Source organism: Schistocerca serialis, unplaced genomic scaffold, assembly GCF_023864345.2.
Source record: "Schistocerca serialis cubense isolate TAMUIC-IGC-003099 unplaced genomic scaffold, iqSchSeri2.2 HiC_scaffold_1393, whole genome shotgun sequence".
Taxonomy (NCBI): Eukaryota; Metazoa; Arthropoda; class Insecta; order Orthoptera; family Acrididae; genus Schistocerca; species Schistocerca serialis.
In genome coordinates, this window is record NW_026047617.1 from 498,575 (window position 1) to 520,597 (window position 22,023).

A 22,023-nucleotide genomic window follows, 5' to 3' on the forward strand; every position below is an offset into this window, starting at 1 on the left:
TTGCAGCCTTGTAGTGCGATCACCCTGCTGTGAGAAAACAAAGATTTACTACACTTTGGAAATAAAATGCTACATTCTTACATGAACTTGAAAGAACATTCTTTCAATCACTATAAAGCCTGAGTACATACAATAGAAGAACAACTTGTCCTCTCCTGCTCGCCCACCTCATCCCACCCTCCTCTCGTGGGCATCATGCTGCTGGTGGTGCGTCATTTCCACCAAAAGCCCACTTGATGGGCAAATAAAAATTGCAGTCTTGTAGTGCGATCACCCTGCTGTGAGAAAACAAAGATTTACTACACTTTGGAAATAAAATGCTACATTCTTATATGAACTTGAAAGAACATTCTTTCAAACACTATGAAGCCTGAGTACATACCAATAGAAGAAAAACTTGTCCTCTCCTGCACGCCCCCCCATCCCACCGCCCTCTCGTGGACAACATGCTGCTGGTGGTGTGTCATTTCCACCAAAAGCCCACTTGATGGGCAAATAAAAATTGCAGCCTTGTAGTGCGATCACCCTGCTGTGAGAAAACAAAGATTTACTACACTTTGGAAATAAAATGCTACATTCTTATATGAACTTGAAAGAACATTCTTTCAAACACTATAAAGCCTGAGTACATACCAATAGAAGAATAACTTGTCCTCTCCTGCTCGCCCCCCCATCCCACCCCCCTTTTGTGGACAACATGCTGCTGGTGGTGTGTCATTTGCACCAAAAGCCCACTTGATGGGCAAATAAAAATTGCAGCCTTGTAGTGCAATCACCCTGCTGAGAGAAAACAAACATTCACTACACTTTGGAAATAAAATGCTACATTCTTATATGAACTTGAAATAACATTCTTTCAAACACTATAAAGCCCGAGTACATACCAATAGAAGAACAACTTGTCCTCTCCTGCTCGCCAACCCATCCCACCCCCCTCTCGTGGACAACACGCTGCTGGTGGTGTGTCATTTCCAACAAAAGCCCACTTGATGGGCAAATAAAAATTGCAGCCTTGTTGTGCCACCACCCTGCTGTGAGAAAACAAAGATTTACTACACTTTGGAAATAAAATACTACATTCTTATATGAACTTGAAAGAACATTCTTTCAAACACTTTAAAGCCTGAGTACATACCAATAGAAGAACAACTTGTCCTCTCCTGCTCGCACCCCCATCCCACCCCCTCTCGTGGACAACATGCTGCTGGTGGTGTGTCATTTCCACCAAAAGCCCACTTGATGGGGAAAAAAAATTGCAGCCTTGTAGTGCGATCACCCTGCTGTAAGAAAACAAAGATTTACTACACTATGGAAATAAAATGCTACATTCTTATATGAACTTGAAAGAACATTCTTTCAAACACTATAAATCCTGAGTACATACCAATAGAAGAACAACTTGTCCTCTCCTGCTCGCCCCCCCCATCCCACACTCCTCTAGTGGACAACATGCTGCTGTTGGTGTGTCATTTCCACCAAAAGCCCACTTGATGGGCAAATAAAAATTGCAGCCTTGTAGTGCGATCACCCTGCTGTGAGAAAACAAAGATTTACTACACTTTGGAAATAAAATGCTACATTTCTATATGAACTTGAAAGACCATTCTTTCAAACACTATAAATCCTGAGTACATACCAATAGAAGAACAACTTGTCCTCTTACGCTCGCCCCTCCGTCCCACCCCCCTCTCGTGGACAACATGCTGCTGGTGGTGTGTCATTTCCACCAAAAGCCCACTCGATGGGCAACTAAAAATTGCAGCCTTGTAGTGCGATCACCCTGCTGTGAGAAAACAAAGATTTACTACACTTTGGAAATAATATGCTACATTCTTACATGAACTTGAAAGAACATTCGTTCAATCACTATAAAGCCTGAGTACATACCAATAGAAGAACAACTTGTCCTCTCCTGCTCGCCCCCCCCCATCCCACCCCTCTCTCGTGGGCATCATGCTGCTGGTGGTGTGTCATTTCCACCAAAAGCCCACTTGATGGGCAGATAAAAATTGCAGCCTTGTAGTGCGATCTCCCTGCTGTGAGAAAACAAAGATTTACTACACTTTGGAAATGAAATGCTACATTCTTATATGAACTTGAAAGAACATTCTTTCAAACACTATAAAGCCTGAGTACATACCAATAGAAGAACAACTTGTCCTCTTACGCTCGCCCCCCATCCCACCCCCCTCTCGTGGACAACATGCTGCTGGTGGTGTGTCATTTCCACCAAAAGCCCATTTGATGGGCAAATAAAAATTGCAGCCTTGTAGTGCGATCACCCTGCTGTGAGAAAACAAAGATTTACTACACTTTGGAAATAAAATGCTACATTCTTATATGAACTTGAAAGAACATTCTTTCAAACACTATAAATCCTGAGTACATACCAATAGAAGAACAACTTGTCCTCTCCTGTTCGCCCCCCCGTCCCACCCCCCTCTCGTGGACAACATGCTGCTGGTGGTGTGCCATTTCCACCAAAAGCCCACTTGATGGGCAAATAAAAATTGCAGCCTTGTAGTGCGATCACCCTGCTGTGAGAAAACAAAGATTTACTACACTTTGGAAATAAAATGCTACATTCTTATATGAACTTGAAAGAACATTCTTTCAAACACTATAAAGCCTGAGTACATACCAATAGAAGAACAACATGTCCTCTCCTGCTCGCACCCCCATCCCGCCCCCCTCTCGTGGACAACATGCTGCTGGTGGTGTGTCATTTCCACCAAAAGCCCACTTGATGGGCAAATAAAAATTGCAGCCTTGTAGTGCGATCACCCTGCTGTGAGAAAACAAAGATTTACTACACTTTGGAAATAAAATGCTACATTCTTACATGAACTTGAAAGAACATTCTTTCAATCACTATAAAGCCTGAGTACATACCAATAGAAGAACAACTTGTCCTCTCCTGCTCACCCCCCCCATCCCACCCCCCACTCGTGGGCATCATGCTGCTGGTGACGTGTCATTTCCACCAAAAGCCCACTTGATGGGCAGATAAAAATTGCAGCCTTGTAGTTCAATCACCCTGCTGTGAGAAAACAAAGATTTACTACACTTTGGAAATAAAATGCCACATTCTTATATGAACTTGAAAGAACATTCTTTCAAACACTATAAATCCTGAGTACATACCAATAGAATAACAACTTGTCCTCTCCTGCTCGCCCCCCCCATCCCACCCCCCTCTCGTGGGCAACATGCTGCTGGTGGTGTGTCATTTCCACCAAAAGCCCACTTGATGGGCAAATAAAAATTGCAGCCTTGTAGTGCGATCACCCTGCTGTGAGAAAACAAAGATTAACTACACTTTGGAAATAAAATGCTACATTCTTATATGAACTTGAAAGAACATTCTTTCAAACAATATAAATCCTGAGTACATACCAATAGAAGAACAACTTGTCCTCTTACGCTCGCCCCCCCGTCCCACCCCCCTCTCGTGGACAACATGCTGCTGGTGGTGTGTCATTTCCACCAAAAGCCCATTTGATGGGCAAATAAAAATTGCAGCCTTGTAGTGCGATCACCCTGCTGTGAGAAAACAAAGATTTACTACACTTTGGAAATAAAATGCTACATTCTTACATGAACTTGAAAGAACATTCTTTCAATCACTATAAAGCCTGAGTACATACCAATAGAAGAACAACTTGTCCTCTCCTGCTCACCCCCCCCATCCCACCCCCCACTCGTGGGCATCATGCTGCTGGTGATGTGTCATTTCCACCAAAAGCCCACTTGATGGGCAGATAAAAATTGCAGCCTTGTAGTGCGATCACCCTGCTGTGAGAAAACAAAGATTTACTACACTTTGGAAATGAAATGCTACATTCTTATATGAACTTGAAAGAACATTCTTTCAAACACTATAAAGCCTGAGTACATACCAATAGAAGAACAACTTGTCCTCTTACGCTCGCACTCCCATCCCACCCCCGTCTCATGGACAACATGCTGCTGGTGGTGTGTCATTTCCACCAAAAGCCCACTTGATGGGCAAATAAAAATTGCAGCCTTGTAGTGCGATCACCCTGCTGAGAGAAAACAAACATTCACTACACTTTGGAAATAAAATGCCACATTCTTATATGAACTTGAAAGAACATTCTTTCAAATACTATAAAGCCTGAGTACATACCAATAGAAGAACAACTTGTCCTCTCCTGCTGGCCCCCCATCCCACCCCCCTCTCGTGGGCAACATGCTGCTGGTGGTGTGTCATTTCCACCAAAAGTCCACTTGATGGGAAAATAAAAATTGCAGCCTTGTAGTGCGATCACCCTGCTGTGAGAAAACAAAGATTTACTACACTTTGGAAATAAAATGCCACATTCTTATATGACCTTGAGAGAACATTCTTTCAAACACTATAAAGCCTGAGTACATACCAATAGAAGAACAACTTGTCCTCTCCTGCTGGCTCCCCATCCCACCCCCCTCTCTCATGGGCAACATGCTGCTGGTGGTGTGTCATTTCCACCAAAAGCCCACTTGATGTGCAAATAAAAATTGCAGCCTTGTAGTGCGATCACCCTGCTGTGAGAAAACAAAGATTTACTACACTTTGGAAATAAAATGCTACATTCTTACATGAACTTGAAAGAACATTCTTTCAATCACTATAAAGCCTGAGTACATACCAATAGAAGAACAACTTGTCCTCTCCTGCTCGCCCCCCCATCCCACCCCCCTCTCGTGGGCATCATGCTGCTGGTGGTGTGTCATTTCCACCAAAGGCCCACTTGATGGGCAGATAAAAATTGCAGCCTTGTAGTGCGATCACCCTGCTGTGAGAAAACAAAGATTTACTACACTTTGGAAATGAAATGCTACATTCTTATATAAACTTGAAAGAACATTCTTTCAAACACTATAAAGCCTGAGTACATACCAATAGAAGAACAACTTTTCCTATTACGCTCGCCCCCCCATCCCACCCCCGTCTCGTGGACAACATGCTGCTGGTGGTGTGTCATTTCCACCAAAAGCCCACTTGATGGGCAAATAAAAATGGCAGCCTTGTAGTGCGATCACCCTGCTGTGAGAAAACAAAGATTTACTACACTTTGGAAATAAAATGCTACATTCTTACATGAACTTGAAAGAACATTATTTCAAACACTATAAATCCTGAGTACATACCAATGGAAGAACAACTTGTCCTCTCCTGTCGCCCCCCCCATCCCACCCCCTCTCATGGACAACATACTGCTGGTGGTGTGTCATTTCCACCAAAAGCCCACTTGATGGGCAAATAAAAATTGCAGCCTTGTAGTGTGATCACCCTGCTGTGAGAAAACAAAGATTTACTACACTTTGCAAATAAAATGCTGCATTCTTATATGAACTTGAAAGAACATTCTTTCAAACACTATAAATCCTCAGTACATACCAATAGAAGAACATCTTGTCCTCTCCTGCTCGCCCCCCCATCCCACCCCACTCTCGTGGACAACATGCTGCTGGTGGTGTGTCATTTCCACCAAAAGACCACTTGATGGGCAAATAAAAATTGCAGCCTTGTAGTGTGATCACCCTGCTGTGAGAAAACAAAGATTTACTACACTTTTGAAATAAAATGCTACATTCTTATATGAACTTAAAAGAACATTCTTTCAAACACTATAAAGCCTGAGTACATACCAATAGAAGAACAACTTGTCCTCTCCTGCTCGCCCCCCCATCCCACCTCCCTCTCGTGGACAACATGCTGCTGGTGGTGTGTCATTTCCACCAAAAGCTCACTTGATGGGCAAATAAAAATTGCAGCCTTGTAGTGTGGTCACCCTGCTGTGAGAAAACAAAGATATACTACCCTTTGGAAATAAAATGCTACATTCTTATATGAACTTGAAAGAACGTTCTTTCAAACACTATAAAGCCTGAGTACATACTAATAGAAGAACAACATGTCCTCTCCTGCTCGCACCCCCATCCCACCCCCCTCGCGTGGACAACATGCTGCTGGTGGTGTGTCATTTCCACCAAAAGCCCACTTGATGGGCAAATAAAAATTGCAGCCTTGTAGTGCGATCACCCTGCTGTGAGAAAACAAAGATTTACTACACTTTGGAAATAAAATGCTACATTCTTATATGAACTTGAAAGAACATTCTTTAAAACTCTATAAGGTCTTAGTACATACCAATAGAAGAACAACTTGCCCTCTTACGCTCGCCTCCCCCTCCTCCCCCCCCTACTCCACACCACCCTCTAGTGGACAACATGCTGCTGGTGGTGTATCATTTCCACCAAAAGCCCACTTGATGGGCAAATAAAAATTGCAGCCTTGTAGTGTGATCACCCTGCTGTGAGAAAACAAAGATTTACTACACTTTGGAAATAAAATGCTACATTCTTATATGAACTTGAAAGAACATTCTTTCAAACACTATAAAGCCGGAGTACATACCAATAGAAGAACAACTTGTCCTCTCCTGCTCGCCCCCCCATCCCAGCCCCCTCTCGTGGACAACATGCTGCTGGTGGTGTGTCATTTCCACCAAAAGCCCACTTGATGGGCAAATAAAAATTGCAGCCTTGTAGTGCGATCACCCTGCTGTGAGAAAACAAAGATTTACTACACTTTGGAAATAAAATGCTACATTCTTATATGAACTTGAAAGAACATTATTTCAAACACTATAAATCCTGAGTACATACCAATAGAAGAACAACTTGTCCTCTCCTGCTCGCCCCCCCATCCCAGCCACCTCTCGTGGACAACATGCTGCTGGTGGTGTGTCATTTCCACCAAAAGCCCACTTGATGGGCAAATAAAAATTGCAGCCTTGTAGTGCGATCACCCTGCCGTGAGAAAACAAAGATTTACTACACTTTGGAAATAAAATGCTGCATTCTTATATGAACTTGAAAGAACATTCTTTCAAACACTATAAATCCTGAGTACATACCAATAGAAGAACAACTTGTCCTCTCCTGCTCGCCCCCCCATCCCACCCCCCTCTCGTGGACAACATGCTGCTGGTGGTGTGTCATTTCCACCAAAAGCCCACTTGATGGGAAAATAAAAATTGCAGCCTTGTAGTGTGATCACCCTGCTGTGAGAAAACAAAGATTTACTACACTTTGGAAATAAAATGCTACATTCTTATATGAACTTATAAGAACATTCTTTCAAACACTATAAAGGCTGAGTACATACCAATAGAAGAACAACTTGTCCTCTCCTGCTCGCCCCCCCATCCCACCTCCCTCTCGTGGACAACATGCTGCTGGTGGTGTGTCATTTCCACCAAAAGCTCACTAGATGGACAAATAAAAATTGCAGCCTTGTAGTGTGATCACCCTGCTGTGAGAAAACAAAGATATACTACCCTTTGGAAATAAAATGCTACATTCTTATATGAACTTGAAAGAACGTTCTTTCAAACACTATAGAGCCTGAGTACATACCAATAGAAGAACAACTTGTCCTCTCCTGCTCGCCCCCCACATCCCACCCCCCTCTCGTGGACAACATGCTGCTGGTGGTGTGCCATTTCCACCAAAAGCCCACTTGATGGGCAAATAAAAACTGCAGCCTTGTAGTGCGAATACCCTGCTGTGAGAAGACAAAGATTTATTACACTTTGGAAATAAAATGCTACATTCTTATATGAACTTGAAAGAACATTCTTTCAAACACTATAAAGCCTGAGTACATACTAATAGAAGAACAACATGTCCTCTCCTGCTCGCACCCCCATCCCACCCCCCTCTCGTGGACAACATGCTGCTGGTGGTGTGTCATTTCCACCAAAAGCCCACTTGATGGGCAAATAAAAATTGCAGCCTTGTAGTGCGATCACCCTGCTGTGAGAAAACAAAGATTTACTACACTTTGGAAATAAAATGCTACATTCTTATGTGAACTTGAAAGAACATTCTTTAAAACTCTATAAAGTCTTAGTACATACCAAAAGAAGAACAACTTGCCCTCTTACGCTCGCCTTTCCCCCCCCTCCCCCCCCTACTCCATACCACACTCTAGTGGACAACATGCTGCTGGTGGTGTATCATTTCCACCAAAAGCCCACTTGATGGGCAAATAAAAATTGCAGCCTTGTAGTGCGATCACCCTGCTGTGAGAAAACAAAGATTTACTACAATTTGGAAATAAAATGCTACATTCTTACATGAACTTGAAAGAACATTCTTTCAATCACTATAAAGCCTGAGTACATACCAAAAGAAGAACAACTTGTCCTCTCCTGCTCGCCCCCCCCCATCCCACCCACCTCTCGTGGACAACATGCTGCTAGTGGTGTGTCATTTCCTCCAAAAGCCCACTTGATGGGCAAATAAAAATTGCAGCCTTGTAGTGCGATCACCCTGCCGTGAGAAAACAAAGATTTACTATACTTTGCAAATAAGATGCTGCATTCTTATATGTACTTGAAAGAACATTCTTTCAAACACTATAAATCCTGAGTACATACCAATAGAAGAACAACTTGTCCTCTCCTGCTCGCCCCCCCATCCCACCCCCCTCTCGTGGACAACATGCTGCTGGTGGTGTGTCATTTCCACCAAAAGCCCACTTGATGGGCAAATAAAAATTACAGCCTTGTAGTTTGATCACCCTGCTGTGAGAAAACAAAGATTTACTACACTTTGGAAATAAAATGCTACATTCTTATATGAACTTGAAAGAACATTCTTTCAAACACTATAAAGCCTGAGAACATACCAATAGAAGAACAACTTGTCCTCTCCTGCTCGCCCCTCCATCCCACCCCCCTCTCGTGGACAACATGCTGCTGGTGGTGTGCCATTTCCACCAAAAGCCCACTTGATGGGCAAATAAAAATTGCAGCCTTGTAGTGCGATCACCCTGCTGTGAGAAAACAAAGATTTACTACACTTTGGAAATAAAATGCTACATTCTTATATGAACTTGAAAGAACATTCTTTCAAAGACTATAAAGCCTGAGTACATACCAATAGAAGAACAACATGTCCTCTCCTGCTCGCACCCCCATCCCACCCCCCTCTCGTGGACAACATGCTGCTGGTGGTGTGTCATTTCCACCAAAAGCCCACTTGATGGGCAAATAAAAATTGCAGCCTTGTAGTGCGATCACCCTGCTGTCAGAGAACAAAGATTTACTACACTTTGGAAATAAAATGCTACATTCTTATATGAACTTGAAAGAACATTCTTTCAAACACTATAAAGCCTGAGTACATACCAATAGAAGAACAACTTGTCCTCTCCTGCTCGCCCCCCCATCCCACCCCACTCTTGTGGACAACATGCTGCTGGTGGTGTGACATTTCCACCAAAAGCCCACTTGATGGGCAAATCAAAATTGCAGCCTTGTAGTGTGATCATCCTGCTGTGAAAAAAGGAAGATTTACTACACTTTGGAAATAAAATGCTACATTCATATATGAAATTGAAAGAACATTCTTTCAAACACTATAAATCCTGAGTACATACCAATAGAAGAACAACTTGTCCTCTCCTGCTCGCCCCCCCATTCCACCCCCCTCTCGTGTACAACATGCTGCTGGTGGTGTGACATTTCCACCAAAAGCCCACTTGATGGGCAAATAAAAATTGCAGCCTTGTAGTGCGATCACCCTGCTATGAGAAAACAAAGATTTACTACACTTTGGAAATAAAATGCTACATTCTTATATGAACTTGAAAGAACATTCTTTCAAACACTATAAAGCCTGAGTACATACCAATAGAAGAACAACTTGTCCTCACCTGCTAGCGCCCCCATCCCACCCCCCTCTTGTGGACAACATTCTGCTAGTGGTGTGTCATTTCCACCAAAAGCCCACTTGATGGGCAAATAAAAATTGCAGCCTTGTAGTGCGATCACCCTGCTATGAGAAAACAATGTTTTACTACACTTTGGAAATAAAATGCTACATTCTTATATGAACTTGAAAGGACATTCTTTCAAACACTATACAGCGTGAGTACATACCAATAGATGAACAACTTGTCCTCTCCTGCTCGCCCCCCCCCCCCCTCCACACCTCCCTGTCGTGGAAAACATGCTGCTCGTGGTGTGTCATTTCCACCAAAAGCCCACTTGATGGGCAAATAAAAATCGCAGCCTTGTAGTGCGATCACCCTGCTGTGAGAAAACAAAGATTTACTACACTTTGGAAATAAAATGCTACATTCTTATATGGACTTGAAAGAACATTCTTTCAAACACTATAAATCCTGAGTAAATACCAATAGAAGAACAACATGTATTCTCCTGCTCGCACTCCCATCCCACCCCCCTCTTGTGGACAACATGCTGCTGGTGGTGTGTCATTTCCACCAAAAGCCCACTTGATGGGCAAATAAAAATTGCAGCCTTGTAGTGCGATCACCCTGCTGTGAGAAAACAAAGATTTACTACACTTTGGAAATAAAATGCTACATTCTTATATGAACTTGAAAGAACATTCTTTCAAACACTATAAAGCCTGAGTACATACCAATAGAAGAACAACATGTCCTCTCCTGCTCGCTCCCCCATCCCACCCCCATCTCGTGGACAACATGCTGCTGGTGGTGTGTCATTTCCACCAAAAGCCCACTTGATGGGCAAATAAAAATTGCAGCCTTGTAGTGCGATCACCCTGCTATGAGAAAACAAAGATTTACTACACTTTGGAAATAAAATGCTACATTCTTATATGAACATGAAAGAACATTCTTTCAAACACTATAAAGCCTGAGTACATACCAATAGAAGAACAACTTGTCCTCTTGTGTTCGCCCCCCCATCCCGCCCCCCTCTCGTGGACAACATGCTGCTGGTGGTGTGTCATTTCCACCAAAAGCCCACTTGATGGGCAAATAAAAATTGCAGCCTTGTAGTGCGATCACCCTGCTGTGAGAAAACAAAGATTTACTACACTTTGGAAATAAAATGCTACATTCTTATATGAACTTGAAAGAACATTCTTTCAAACACTATAAAACCTGAGTACATACCAATAGAACAACAACATGTCCTCTCCTACTCGCCCCACCATCCCACCCCCCTCTCATGAACAACATGCTGCTGGTGGTGTGTCGTTTCCACCAAAAGCCCACTTGATGGGCAAATAAAAATTGCAGTCTTGTAGTGCGATCACCCTGCTGTGAGAAAACAAAGATTTACTACACTTTGGAAATAAAATGCTACATTCTTATAAGAACTTGAAAGAACATTCTTTCAAACACTATAAATAATGAGTACATACCAATAGAAGAACAACCTGTCCTCTCCTGCCCGCCCCCCCATCCCACTACCCCTCTCGTGGACAACATGCTGCTGGTGGTGTGTCATTTCCACCAAAAGCCCACTTGATAGGCAAATAAAAATTGCAGTTTTGTAGTGCGATCACCCTGCTGTGAGAAAACAAAGATTTACTACACTTTGGAAATAAAATGCTACATTCTTATATGAACTTGAATGAACATTCTTTCAAACACTATAAAGCCGGAGTACATACCAATAGAAGAACTACTTGTCCTCTTACGCTCGCCCCCCCATCCCACCCCCCTCTCGTGGACAACATGCTGCTGTGGTGTATCATTTCCACAAAAAGGCCACTTGATGGGCAAATAAAATTTGCAGCCTTGTAGTGCAATCACCCTGCTGTGAGAAAACAAAGATTTACTACACTTTGGAAATAAAATGCTACATTCTTATATGAACTTGAAAGAACATTCTTTCAAACACTATAAACCCTGAGTACATACCAATAGAAGAACAACTTGTCCTCTCCTGCTAACCCCCCCATCCCACCCCCCTCTCGTGGACAACATGCTGCTGGTGGTGTGTCATTTCCACCAAAAGCTCACTTGATGGGCAAATAAGAATAGCAGCCTTGTAGTGTGATCACCCTGCTGTGAGAAAACAAAGATTTACTACACTTTGGATATAAAATGCTACATTCTTATATGAACTTGAAAGAACATTCTTTCAAACACTATAAAGCCTGAGTACATACCAATAGAAGAACAACTTGTCCTCTCCTGCTCGCCCCCCCCCCCCCCACCCCACACCACCCTCTCGTGGACAACATGCTGCTGGTGGTGTGTTATTTCCACGAAAAGCCCACTTGATGGGCAAATAAAAATTGCAGCCTTGTATAGCCATCACCCTGCTGTGAGAAAACAAAGATTTACTACACTTTGGAAATAAAATGCTACATTGTTATATGAACTTGAAAGAACATTCTTTCAAAAACTATAAATAATGAGTACATAGAATGAGAAGAGCAACCTGTCCTCTCCTGCCCGCCCCCCCATCCCACCCCCCTCTCGTGGACAACATGCTGCTGGTGGTGTGTCATTTCCACCAAAAGCGCACTTGATGGGCAAATAAAAATTGCAGCGTTGTAGTGCGATCACCCTGCTGTGAGAAAACAGAGATTTACTACACTTTGGAAATAAAATGCTACATTCTTATATGAACTTGAAAGAACATACTTTCAAACACTATAAATCCTGAGTACATACCAATAGAAGAACAACTTGTCCTCTCCTGCTCACCCCCCCATCCCACCCCCCTCTCGTGGACAACATGCTGCTGGTGGTGTGTCATTTCCACCAAAAGCTCACTTGATGGGCAAATAAGAATTGCAGCCTTGTAGTGTGATCACCCTGCTGTGAGAAAACAAAGATTTACTACACTTTGGAAATAAAATGCTACATTCTTATATGAACTTGAAAGAACATTCTTTCAAACACCATAAAACCTGAGTACATACCAATAGAAGAACAACTTGTCCTCTCCTGCTCGCCCCCACCCCCCCCTACACCACCCTCTCGTGGACAACATGCTGCTGGTGGTGTGTTATTTCCACCAAAAGCCCACTTGATGGGCAAATAAAAATTGCAGCCTTGTATAGCCATCACCCTGCTGTGAGAAAACAAAGATTTACTACACTTTGGAAATAAAATGCTACATTCTTATATGAACTTAAAAGAACATTCTTTCAAACACTATAAAACCTGAGTACATACCAATAGAAGAACAACTTGTCCTCTCCTGCACGCCCCCCCATCCCACCCCCCTCTCGTGGACAACATGCTGCTGGTGGTGTGTCATTTCCACCAAAAGCCCACTTGATGGGCAAATAAAATTTGCAGCCTTGTAGTGTGATCATCCTGCTGTGAGAAAACAAAGATTTACTACACTTTGGAAATAAAATGCTACATTCTTATATGAACTTGATAGAACATTCTTTCAAACACTATAAATCCTGTGTACATACCAATAGAAGAACAACTTGTCCTCTCCTGCTCGCCCCCCCATTCCACCCCCCTCTCGTGGACAACATGCTGCTGGTGGTGTGACATTTCCACCAAAAGCCCACTTGATGGGCAAATAAAAATTGCAGCATTGTAGTGTGATCACCCTGCTGTGAGAAAACAAAGATTTACTACACTTTGGAAATAAAATGCTACATTCTCATATGAACTTGAAAGAACATTCTTTCAAACACTATAAAGCTTGAGTACATACGAATAGAAGAACAACTTGTCCCCTCCTGCTCGCCCCCCCATCCCACCCCCCTCTCGTGGACATCATGCTACTGATGGTGTGTCATTTCCACCAAAAGGCCACTTGATGGGCAAATAAAAATTGCAGCCTTGTAGTGCGATCATCCTGCTGTGAGAAAACAAAGATTTACTACACTTTGGAAATAAAATGCTACATTCTTATATGAACTTGAAAGAACATTCTTTCAAACACTATAAAGCCTGAGTACATACCAATAGAAGAACAACTTGTCCTCTCCTGCTCGCGCTCCCATCCCACCCCCCTCTTGTGGACAACATGCTGCTGGTGGTGTGTCATTTCCACCAAAAGCCCACTTGATGGGCAGATAAAAATTGCAGCCTTGTAGTGCGATCACCCTGCTATGAGAAAACAATGATTTACTACACTTTGGAAATAAAATGCTACATTCTTATATGAACTTGAAAGAACATTCTTTCAAACACTATAAAGCCTGAGTACATACCAATAGAAGAACAACCTGTCCTCTCCTGCTCGCCCCCCCCTCCACACCACCCTCTCGTGGACAACATGCTGCTGGTGGTGTGTCAATTCCACCAAAAGCCCACTTGATGGGCAAATAAAAATTGCAGCCTTGTAGTGCGATCACTCTGCTGTGAGAAAACAAAGATTTACTACACTTTGGAAATAAAATGCTACATTCTTATATGGACTTGAAAGAACATTCTTTCAAACACTATAAAGACTGAGTACATACCAATAGAAGAACAACATGTCCTCTCCTGCTCGCACCCCCATCCCACCCCCCTCTCGTGGACAACATGCTGCTGGTGGTGTGTCATTTCCACCAAAAGCCCACTTGATGGGCAAATAAAAATTGCAGCGTTGTCGTGCGAACACCCTGCTGTGAGAAAACAAAGATTTACTACACTTTGGAAATAAAATGCTACATTCTTATATGAACTTGAAAGAACATTCTTTCAAACACTATAAAGCCTGAGTACATACCAATAGAAGAACAACATGTCCTCTCCTGCTCGCCCCCCCATCCCACCCCCCCTCTCGTGGACAACATGCTGCTGGTGGTGTGTCATTTCCACCAATAGCCCACTTGATGGGCAAATAAAAATTACAGACTTGTAGTGCGATCACCCTGCTGTGAGAAAACAAAGATTTACTACACTTTGGAAATAAAATGCTACATTCTTATATGAACTTGAAAGAACATTCTTTCAAACACTATAAAGCCTGAGTACATACCAATAGAAGAACAACTTGTCCTCTCCTGCTCGCCCCCCCATCCCACACCACTCTCGTGGACAACATGCTGCTGGTGGTGTGACATTTCCACCAAAAGCCCACTTGATGGGCAAATAAAAATTGCAGCCTTGTAGTGCGATCACCCTGCTGTGAGAAAACAAAGATTTACTACACTTTGGAAATAAAATGCTACATTCTTATATGATCTTGAAATAACATTCTGTCAAACACTATAAAGCCTGAGTACATACCAATAGAAGAACAACATGTCCTCTCCTGCTCGCCCCCCCATCCCACACCCCTCTCGTGGACAACATGCTGCTTGTGGTGTGTCATTTCCACCAAAAGCCCACTTGATGGGCAAATAAAAATTGCAGTCTTGTAGTGCGATCACCCTGCTGTGAGAAAACAAAGATTTACTACACTTTGGAAATAAAATGCTACATTCTTATAAGAACTTGAAAGAACATTCTTTCAAACACTATAAATAATGAGTACATACCAATAGAAGAACAACATGTCCTCTCCTGCTCGCACCCCCATCCCACCCCCCTCTCGTGGACAACATGCTGCTGGTGGTGTGTCATTTCCACCAAAAGCCCACTTGATGGGCAAATAAAAATTGCAGCCTTGTAGTGCGACCACCCTGCTGTGAGAAAACAAAGATTTACTACACTTTGGAAATAAAATGCTACATTCTTATATGAACTTGAAAGAACATTCTTTCAAACACTATAAAGCCTGAGTACATACCAATAGAAGAACAACATGTCCTCTCCTGCTCGCCCCCCCATCCCACCCCCCTCTCGTGGACAACATGCTGCTGGTGGTGTGTCATTTCCACCAAAAGCCCACTTGAAGGGCAAATAAAAATTACAGCCTTGTAGTGCGATCACCCTGCTGTGAGAAAACAAAGATTTACTACACTTTGGAAATAAAATGCTACATTCTTATATGAACTTGAAAGAACATTCTTTCAAACACTATAAAGCCTGAGTACATACCAATAGAAGAACAACTTGTCCTCTCCTGCTCGCCCCACCATCCCACACCACTCTCGTGGACAACATGCTGCTGGTGGTGTGACATTTCCATCAAAAGCCCACTTGATGGGCAAATAAAGATTGCAGCCTTGTAGTGCGATCACCCTGCTGTGAGAAAACAAAGATTTACTACACTTTGGAAATAAAATGCTACATTCTTATATGAACTTGAAAGAACATTCTTTCAAACACTATAAAGCCTGAGTACATACCAATAGAAGAACAACTTGTCCTCTCCTGCTCGCCCCCCCCATCCCACCCCCCTCTCGTGAACAACATGCTGCTGGTGGTGTGTCATTTCCACAAAAAGCCCACTTGATGGGCAAATAAAAATTGCAGCCTTGTAGTGCGATCACCCTGCTGTGAGAAAACAAAGTTTTACTACACTTTGGAAATAAAATGCTACATTCTTATATGGACTTGAAAGAACATTCTTTCAAACACTATAAAGCCTGAGTACATACCAATAGAAGAACAACATGTCCTCTCCTGCTCGCCCCCCATCCCACCCCCCTCTCGTGGACAACATGCTGCTGGTGGTGTGTCATTTCCACCTAAAGCCCACTTGATGGGCAAATAAAAATTGCAGCCTTGTAGTGCGATCACCCTGCTGTGAGAAAACAAAGATTTACTACACTTTGGAAATAAAATGCTACATTCTTATATGAACTTGAAAGAACATTCTTTCAAACACTATAAAGCCTGAGTACATACCAATAGAAGAACAACATGTCCTCTCCTGCTCGCCCCCCCATCCCATACCCCTCTCGTGGACAACATGCTGCTGGTGGTGTGTCATTTCCACCAAAAGCCCACTTGAAGGGCAAATAAAAATTACAGCCTTGTAGTGCGATGACCCTGCTGTGAGAAAACAAAGATTTACTACACTTTGGAAATAAAATGCTACATTCTTATATGAACTTGAAAGAACATTCTTTCAAACACTATAAAGCCTGAGTACATACCAATAGAAGAACAACTTGTCCTCTCCTGCTCGCCCCCCCATCCCACACCACTCTCGTGGACAACATGCTGCTGGTGGTGTGACATTTCCAACAAAAGCCCACTTGATGGGCAAATAAAAATTGCAGCCTTGTTCTGCGATCACCCTGCTGTGAGAAAACAAAGATTTACTACACTTTGGAAATAAAATGCTTCATTCTTATATGATCTTGAAAGAACATTCTGTCAAACACTATAAAGCCTGAGTACATACCAATAGAAGAACAACATGTCCTCTCCTGCTCGCCCCCCCATCCCACCCCCCCTCTCGTAGACAACATGCTGCTGGTGGTTTGTCATTTACACCAAAAGCCCACTTGATGGGCAAATAAAGATTGCAGCCTTCTAGTGTGATCACCCTGCTGTGAGAAAACAAAGATTTACTACACTTTGGAATAAAATGCTACATTCTTATATGAACTTGAAAGAACATTCTTTCAAACACTATAAAGCCTGAGTACATACCAATAGAAGAACAACATGTCCTCTCCTGTTCTCCCCCCCATCCGGCCCCCCTCTCGTGGACAACATGCTGCTTGTGGTGTGTCATTTCCACCAAAAGCCCACTTGATGGGCAAATAAAAATTGCAGCCTTGTAGTGCGATCACCCTGCTGTGAGAAAACAAAGATTTACTACACATTGGAAATAAAATGCTACATTCTTATATGAACTTGAAAGAACATACTTTCAAACACTATAAAGCCAGAGTACATACCAATAGAAGAACAACTTGTCCTCTCCTGCTCGCCCCCCCATCCCACCCCACTCTCGTGGACAACATGCTGCTGGTGGTGTGACATTTCCACCAAAAGCCCACTTGATGGGCAAATCAAAATTGCAGCCTTGTAGTGTGATCATCATGCTGTGAGAAAAGAAAGATTTACTACACTTTGGAAATAAAATGCTACATTCTTATATGAACTTGAACGAACATTCTTTCAAACACCATAAAGCCTGAGGACATACCAATAGAGCAACAAATTGTCCTCCCTGCTCGTCCCCCCATCCCACCCCCCTCTCGTGGACAACATGCTGCTGGTGGTGTGTCATTTCCACCAAAAGCCCACTTGATGGGCAAATAAAAATTGCAGCCTTGTAGTGCGATCACCCTGCTGTGAGAAAACAAAGATTTACTACACTTTGGAAATAAAATGCTATATTCTTATATGAACTTGAAAGAACATTCTTTCAAACACTATAAAGCCTGAGTACATACCAATAGAAGAACAACTTGTCCTCCCTGCTCGTCCCCCCATCCCACCCCCCTCTCCTGGACAACATGCTGCTTGTGGTGTGTCATTTCCACCAAAAGCCCACTTGATGGGCAAATAAAAATTGCAGCCTTGTAGTGCGATCACCCTGCTGTTAGAAAACAAAGATTTACTACACTTTGGAAATAAAATGCTACATTCTTATATGAACTTGAAAGAACATTCTTTCAAACACTATAAAGCCTGAGTACATACCAATAGAAGAACAACTTGTCCTCTCCTGCTCGCGCCCCCATCCCACCCCCCTCTTGTGGACAACATGCTGCTGGTGGTGTGTCATTTCCACCAAAAGCCCACTTGATGGGCAAATAAAAATTGCAGCCTTGTAGTGCGATCACCCTGCTATGAGAAAACAATGATTTACTACACTTTGGAAATAAAATGCTACATTCTTATATGAACTTGAAAGAACATTCTTTCAAACACTATAAAGCCTGAGTACATACCAATAGAAGAACAACTTGTCCTCTCCTGCTCGCCCCCCCCCCCCCTCCACACCACCCTCTTGTGGACAACATGCTGCTCGTCGTGTGTCATTTCCACCAAAAGCCCACTTGATGGGTAAATAATAATTGCAGCCTTGTAGTGCGATCACCCTGCTGTGAGAAAACAAAGATTTACTACACTTTGGAAATAAAATGCTACATTCTTATATGGACTTGAAAGAACATTCTTTCAAACACTATAAAGCCTGAGTACATACCAATAGAAGAACAACATGTCCTCTCCTGCTCGTACCCCCATCCCACCCCCCTCTCGTGGACAACATGCTGCTGGTGGTGTGTTATTTCCACCAAAAGCCCACTTGATGGGCAAATAAAAATTGCAGCCTTGTAGTGCGATCACCCTGCTATGAGAAAACAATGATTTACTGCACTTTGGAAATAAAATGCTACATTCTTATATGAACTTGAAAGAACATTCTTTCAAACACTATATAGCCTGAGTACATACCAATAGAAGAACAACTTGTCCTCTCCTGCTCGCCCCCCCTCCCCCCCTCCACACCACCCTCTCGTGGACAACATTTTGCTCGTGGTGTGTCATTTCCACCAAAAGCCCACTTGATGGGCAATTAAAAATTGTAGCCTTGTAGTGCGATCACCCTGCTGTGAGAAAACAAAGATTTACTACACTTTGGAAATAAATTGCTACATTCTTATATGGACTTGAAAGAACATTCTTTCAAACACTATAAAGCCTGAGTACATACCAATAGAAGAACAACATGTCCTCTCCTGCTCGCACCCCCATCCCACCCCCCTCTCGTGGACAACATGCTGCTGGTGGTGTGTCATTTCCACCAAAAGCCCACTTGATGGGCAAATAAAAATTGCAGCCTTGTAGTGCGACCACCCTGCTGTGAGAAAACAAAGATTTACTACACTTTGGAAATAAAATGCTACATTCTTATATGAACTTGAAAGAACATTCTTTCAAACACTATAAAGCCTGAGTACATACCAATAGAAGAACAACTTGTCCTCTCCTGCTCGCCCCACCATCCCACACCACTCTCGTGGACAACATGCTGCTGGTGGTGTGACATTTCCATCAAAAGCCCACTTGATGGGCAAATAAAGATTGCAGCCTTGTAGTGCGATCACCCTGCTGTGAGAAAACAAAGATTTACTACACTTTGGAAATAAAATGCTACATTCTTATATGAACTTGAAAGAACATTCTTTCAAACACTATAAAGCCTGAGTACATACCAATAGAAGAACAACTTGTCCTCTCCTGCTCGCCCCCCCCATCCCACCCCCCTCTCGTGAACAACATGCTGCTGGTGGTGTGTCATTTCCACAAAAAGCCCACTTGATGGGCAAATAAAAATTGCAGCCTTGTAGTGCGATCACCCTGCTGTGAGAAAACAAAGTTTTACTACACTTTGGAAATAAAATGCTACATTCTTATATGAACTTGAAAGAACATTCTTTAAAACACTATAAAGCCTGAGTACATTCCAATAGAATAACAACTGTTCCTCTTACGCTCGCCCCCCCCCCCCCCCCCCCACACCACCCTCTCATCGACAACATGCTGCTGGTGGTGTGTCATTTCCACCAAAAGCCCACTTGATGGGCAAATAAAAATTGCAGCCTTGTAGTGCGATCACCCTGCTGTGAGAAAACAAACATTTTCTACGCTTTGGAAATAAAATGCTACATTCTTATGTGAACATGAAAGAACATTCTTAAAAACACTATAATGCCTGAGTACATACCAATAGAAGAACAACTTGTCCTCTTACGCTCGCCCCCCCCCCCCCCCCCCACACCTCCCTCTCATGGTCAACATGCTGCTGGTGGTGTGTCATTTCCACCAAAAGCCCACTTGATGGGCAAATAAAAATTGCAGCCTCGTAGTGCGATCACCCTTCTGTGAGAAAACAAAGATATACTACACTTTGGAAATAAAATGCTACATTCTTATATGAACTTGAAAGAACGTTCTTAAAAACAGTATAATGCCTGAGTACATACCAAAAGAAGAACAACTTATCCTCTTACGCTCGCCCCCCCCCATGCCACCCTCCTCTCGTGGACAACATGCTGCTGGTGGTGTGTCATTTCCACCAAAAGCCCACTTGATGGGCAAATAAAAATTGCAGCCTTGTAGTGCGAACACCCTGCTGTGAGAAAAACAAAGATTTACTACACTTTGGAAATAAAATGCTACATTCTTATATGAACTTGAAAGAACATTCTTTCAAACACTATAAAACCTGAGTACATACCAATAGAAGAACAACTTGTCCTATCCTGCTTGCCCCCCCATCCCACCCCCCTCTCGTGGGCAACATGCTGCTGGTGGTGTGTCATATCCACCAAAAGGCCACTTGATGGGCAAATAAAAATTGCAGCCTTGTAGTGCGATCACCCTGCTGTGAGAAAACAAACATTTTCTACGCTTTGGAAATAAAATGCTACATTCTTATATGAACATGAAAGAACATTCTTAAAAACACTATAATGCCTGAGTACATACCAATAGAAGAACAACTTGTCCTCTTACGCTCGCCCCCCCCCCCCCCCCCCCCCCACACCTCCCTCTCATGGTCAACATGCTGCTGGTGGTGTGTCATTTCCACCAAAAGCCCACTTGATGGGCAAATAAAAATTGCAGCCTCGTAGTGCGATCACCCTTCTGTGAGAAAACAAAGATATACTACACTTTGGAAATAAAATGCTACATTCTTATATGAACTTGAAAGAACGTTCTTAAAAACAGTATAATGCCTGAGTACATACCAAAAGAAGAACAACTTATCCTCTTACGCTCGCCCCCCCCATGCCACCCTCCTCTCGTGGACAACATGCTGCTGGTGGTGTGTCATTTCCACCAAAAGCCCACTTGATGGGCAAATAAAAATTGCAGCCTTGTAGTGCGAACACCCTGCTGTGAGAAAAACAAAGATTTACTACACTTTGGAAATAAAATGCTACATTCTTATATGAACTTGAAAGAACATTCTTTCAAACACTATAAAACCTGAGTACATACCAATAGAAGAACAACTTGTCCTATCCTTCTTGCCCCCCCATCCCACCCCCCTCTCGTGGGCAACATGCTGCTGGTGGTGTGTCATATCCACCAAAAGGCCACTTGATGGGCAAATAAAAATTGCAGCCTTGTAGTGCGATCACCCTGCTGTGAGAAAACAAAGATTTACTACATTTTGGAAATAAAATGCTACATTCTTATATGAACTTGAAAGAACATTCTTTCAAACACTATAAATCCTGAGTACATACCAATAGAAGAACAACTTGTCCTCTCCTGCTCGCCCCCCCCTCCCACCCCCCTCTCGTGGACAACATGCTGCTGGTGGTGTGTCATATCCACCAAAAGCCCACTTGATGGGCAAATAAAAATTGCAGCCTTGTAGTGCGATCACCCTGCTGTGAGAAAACAAAGATTTACTACACTTTGGAAATAAAATGCTACATTCT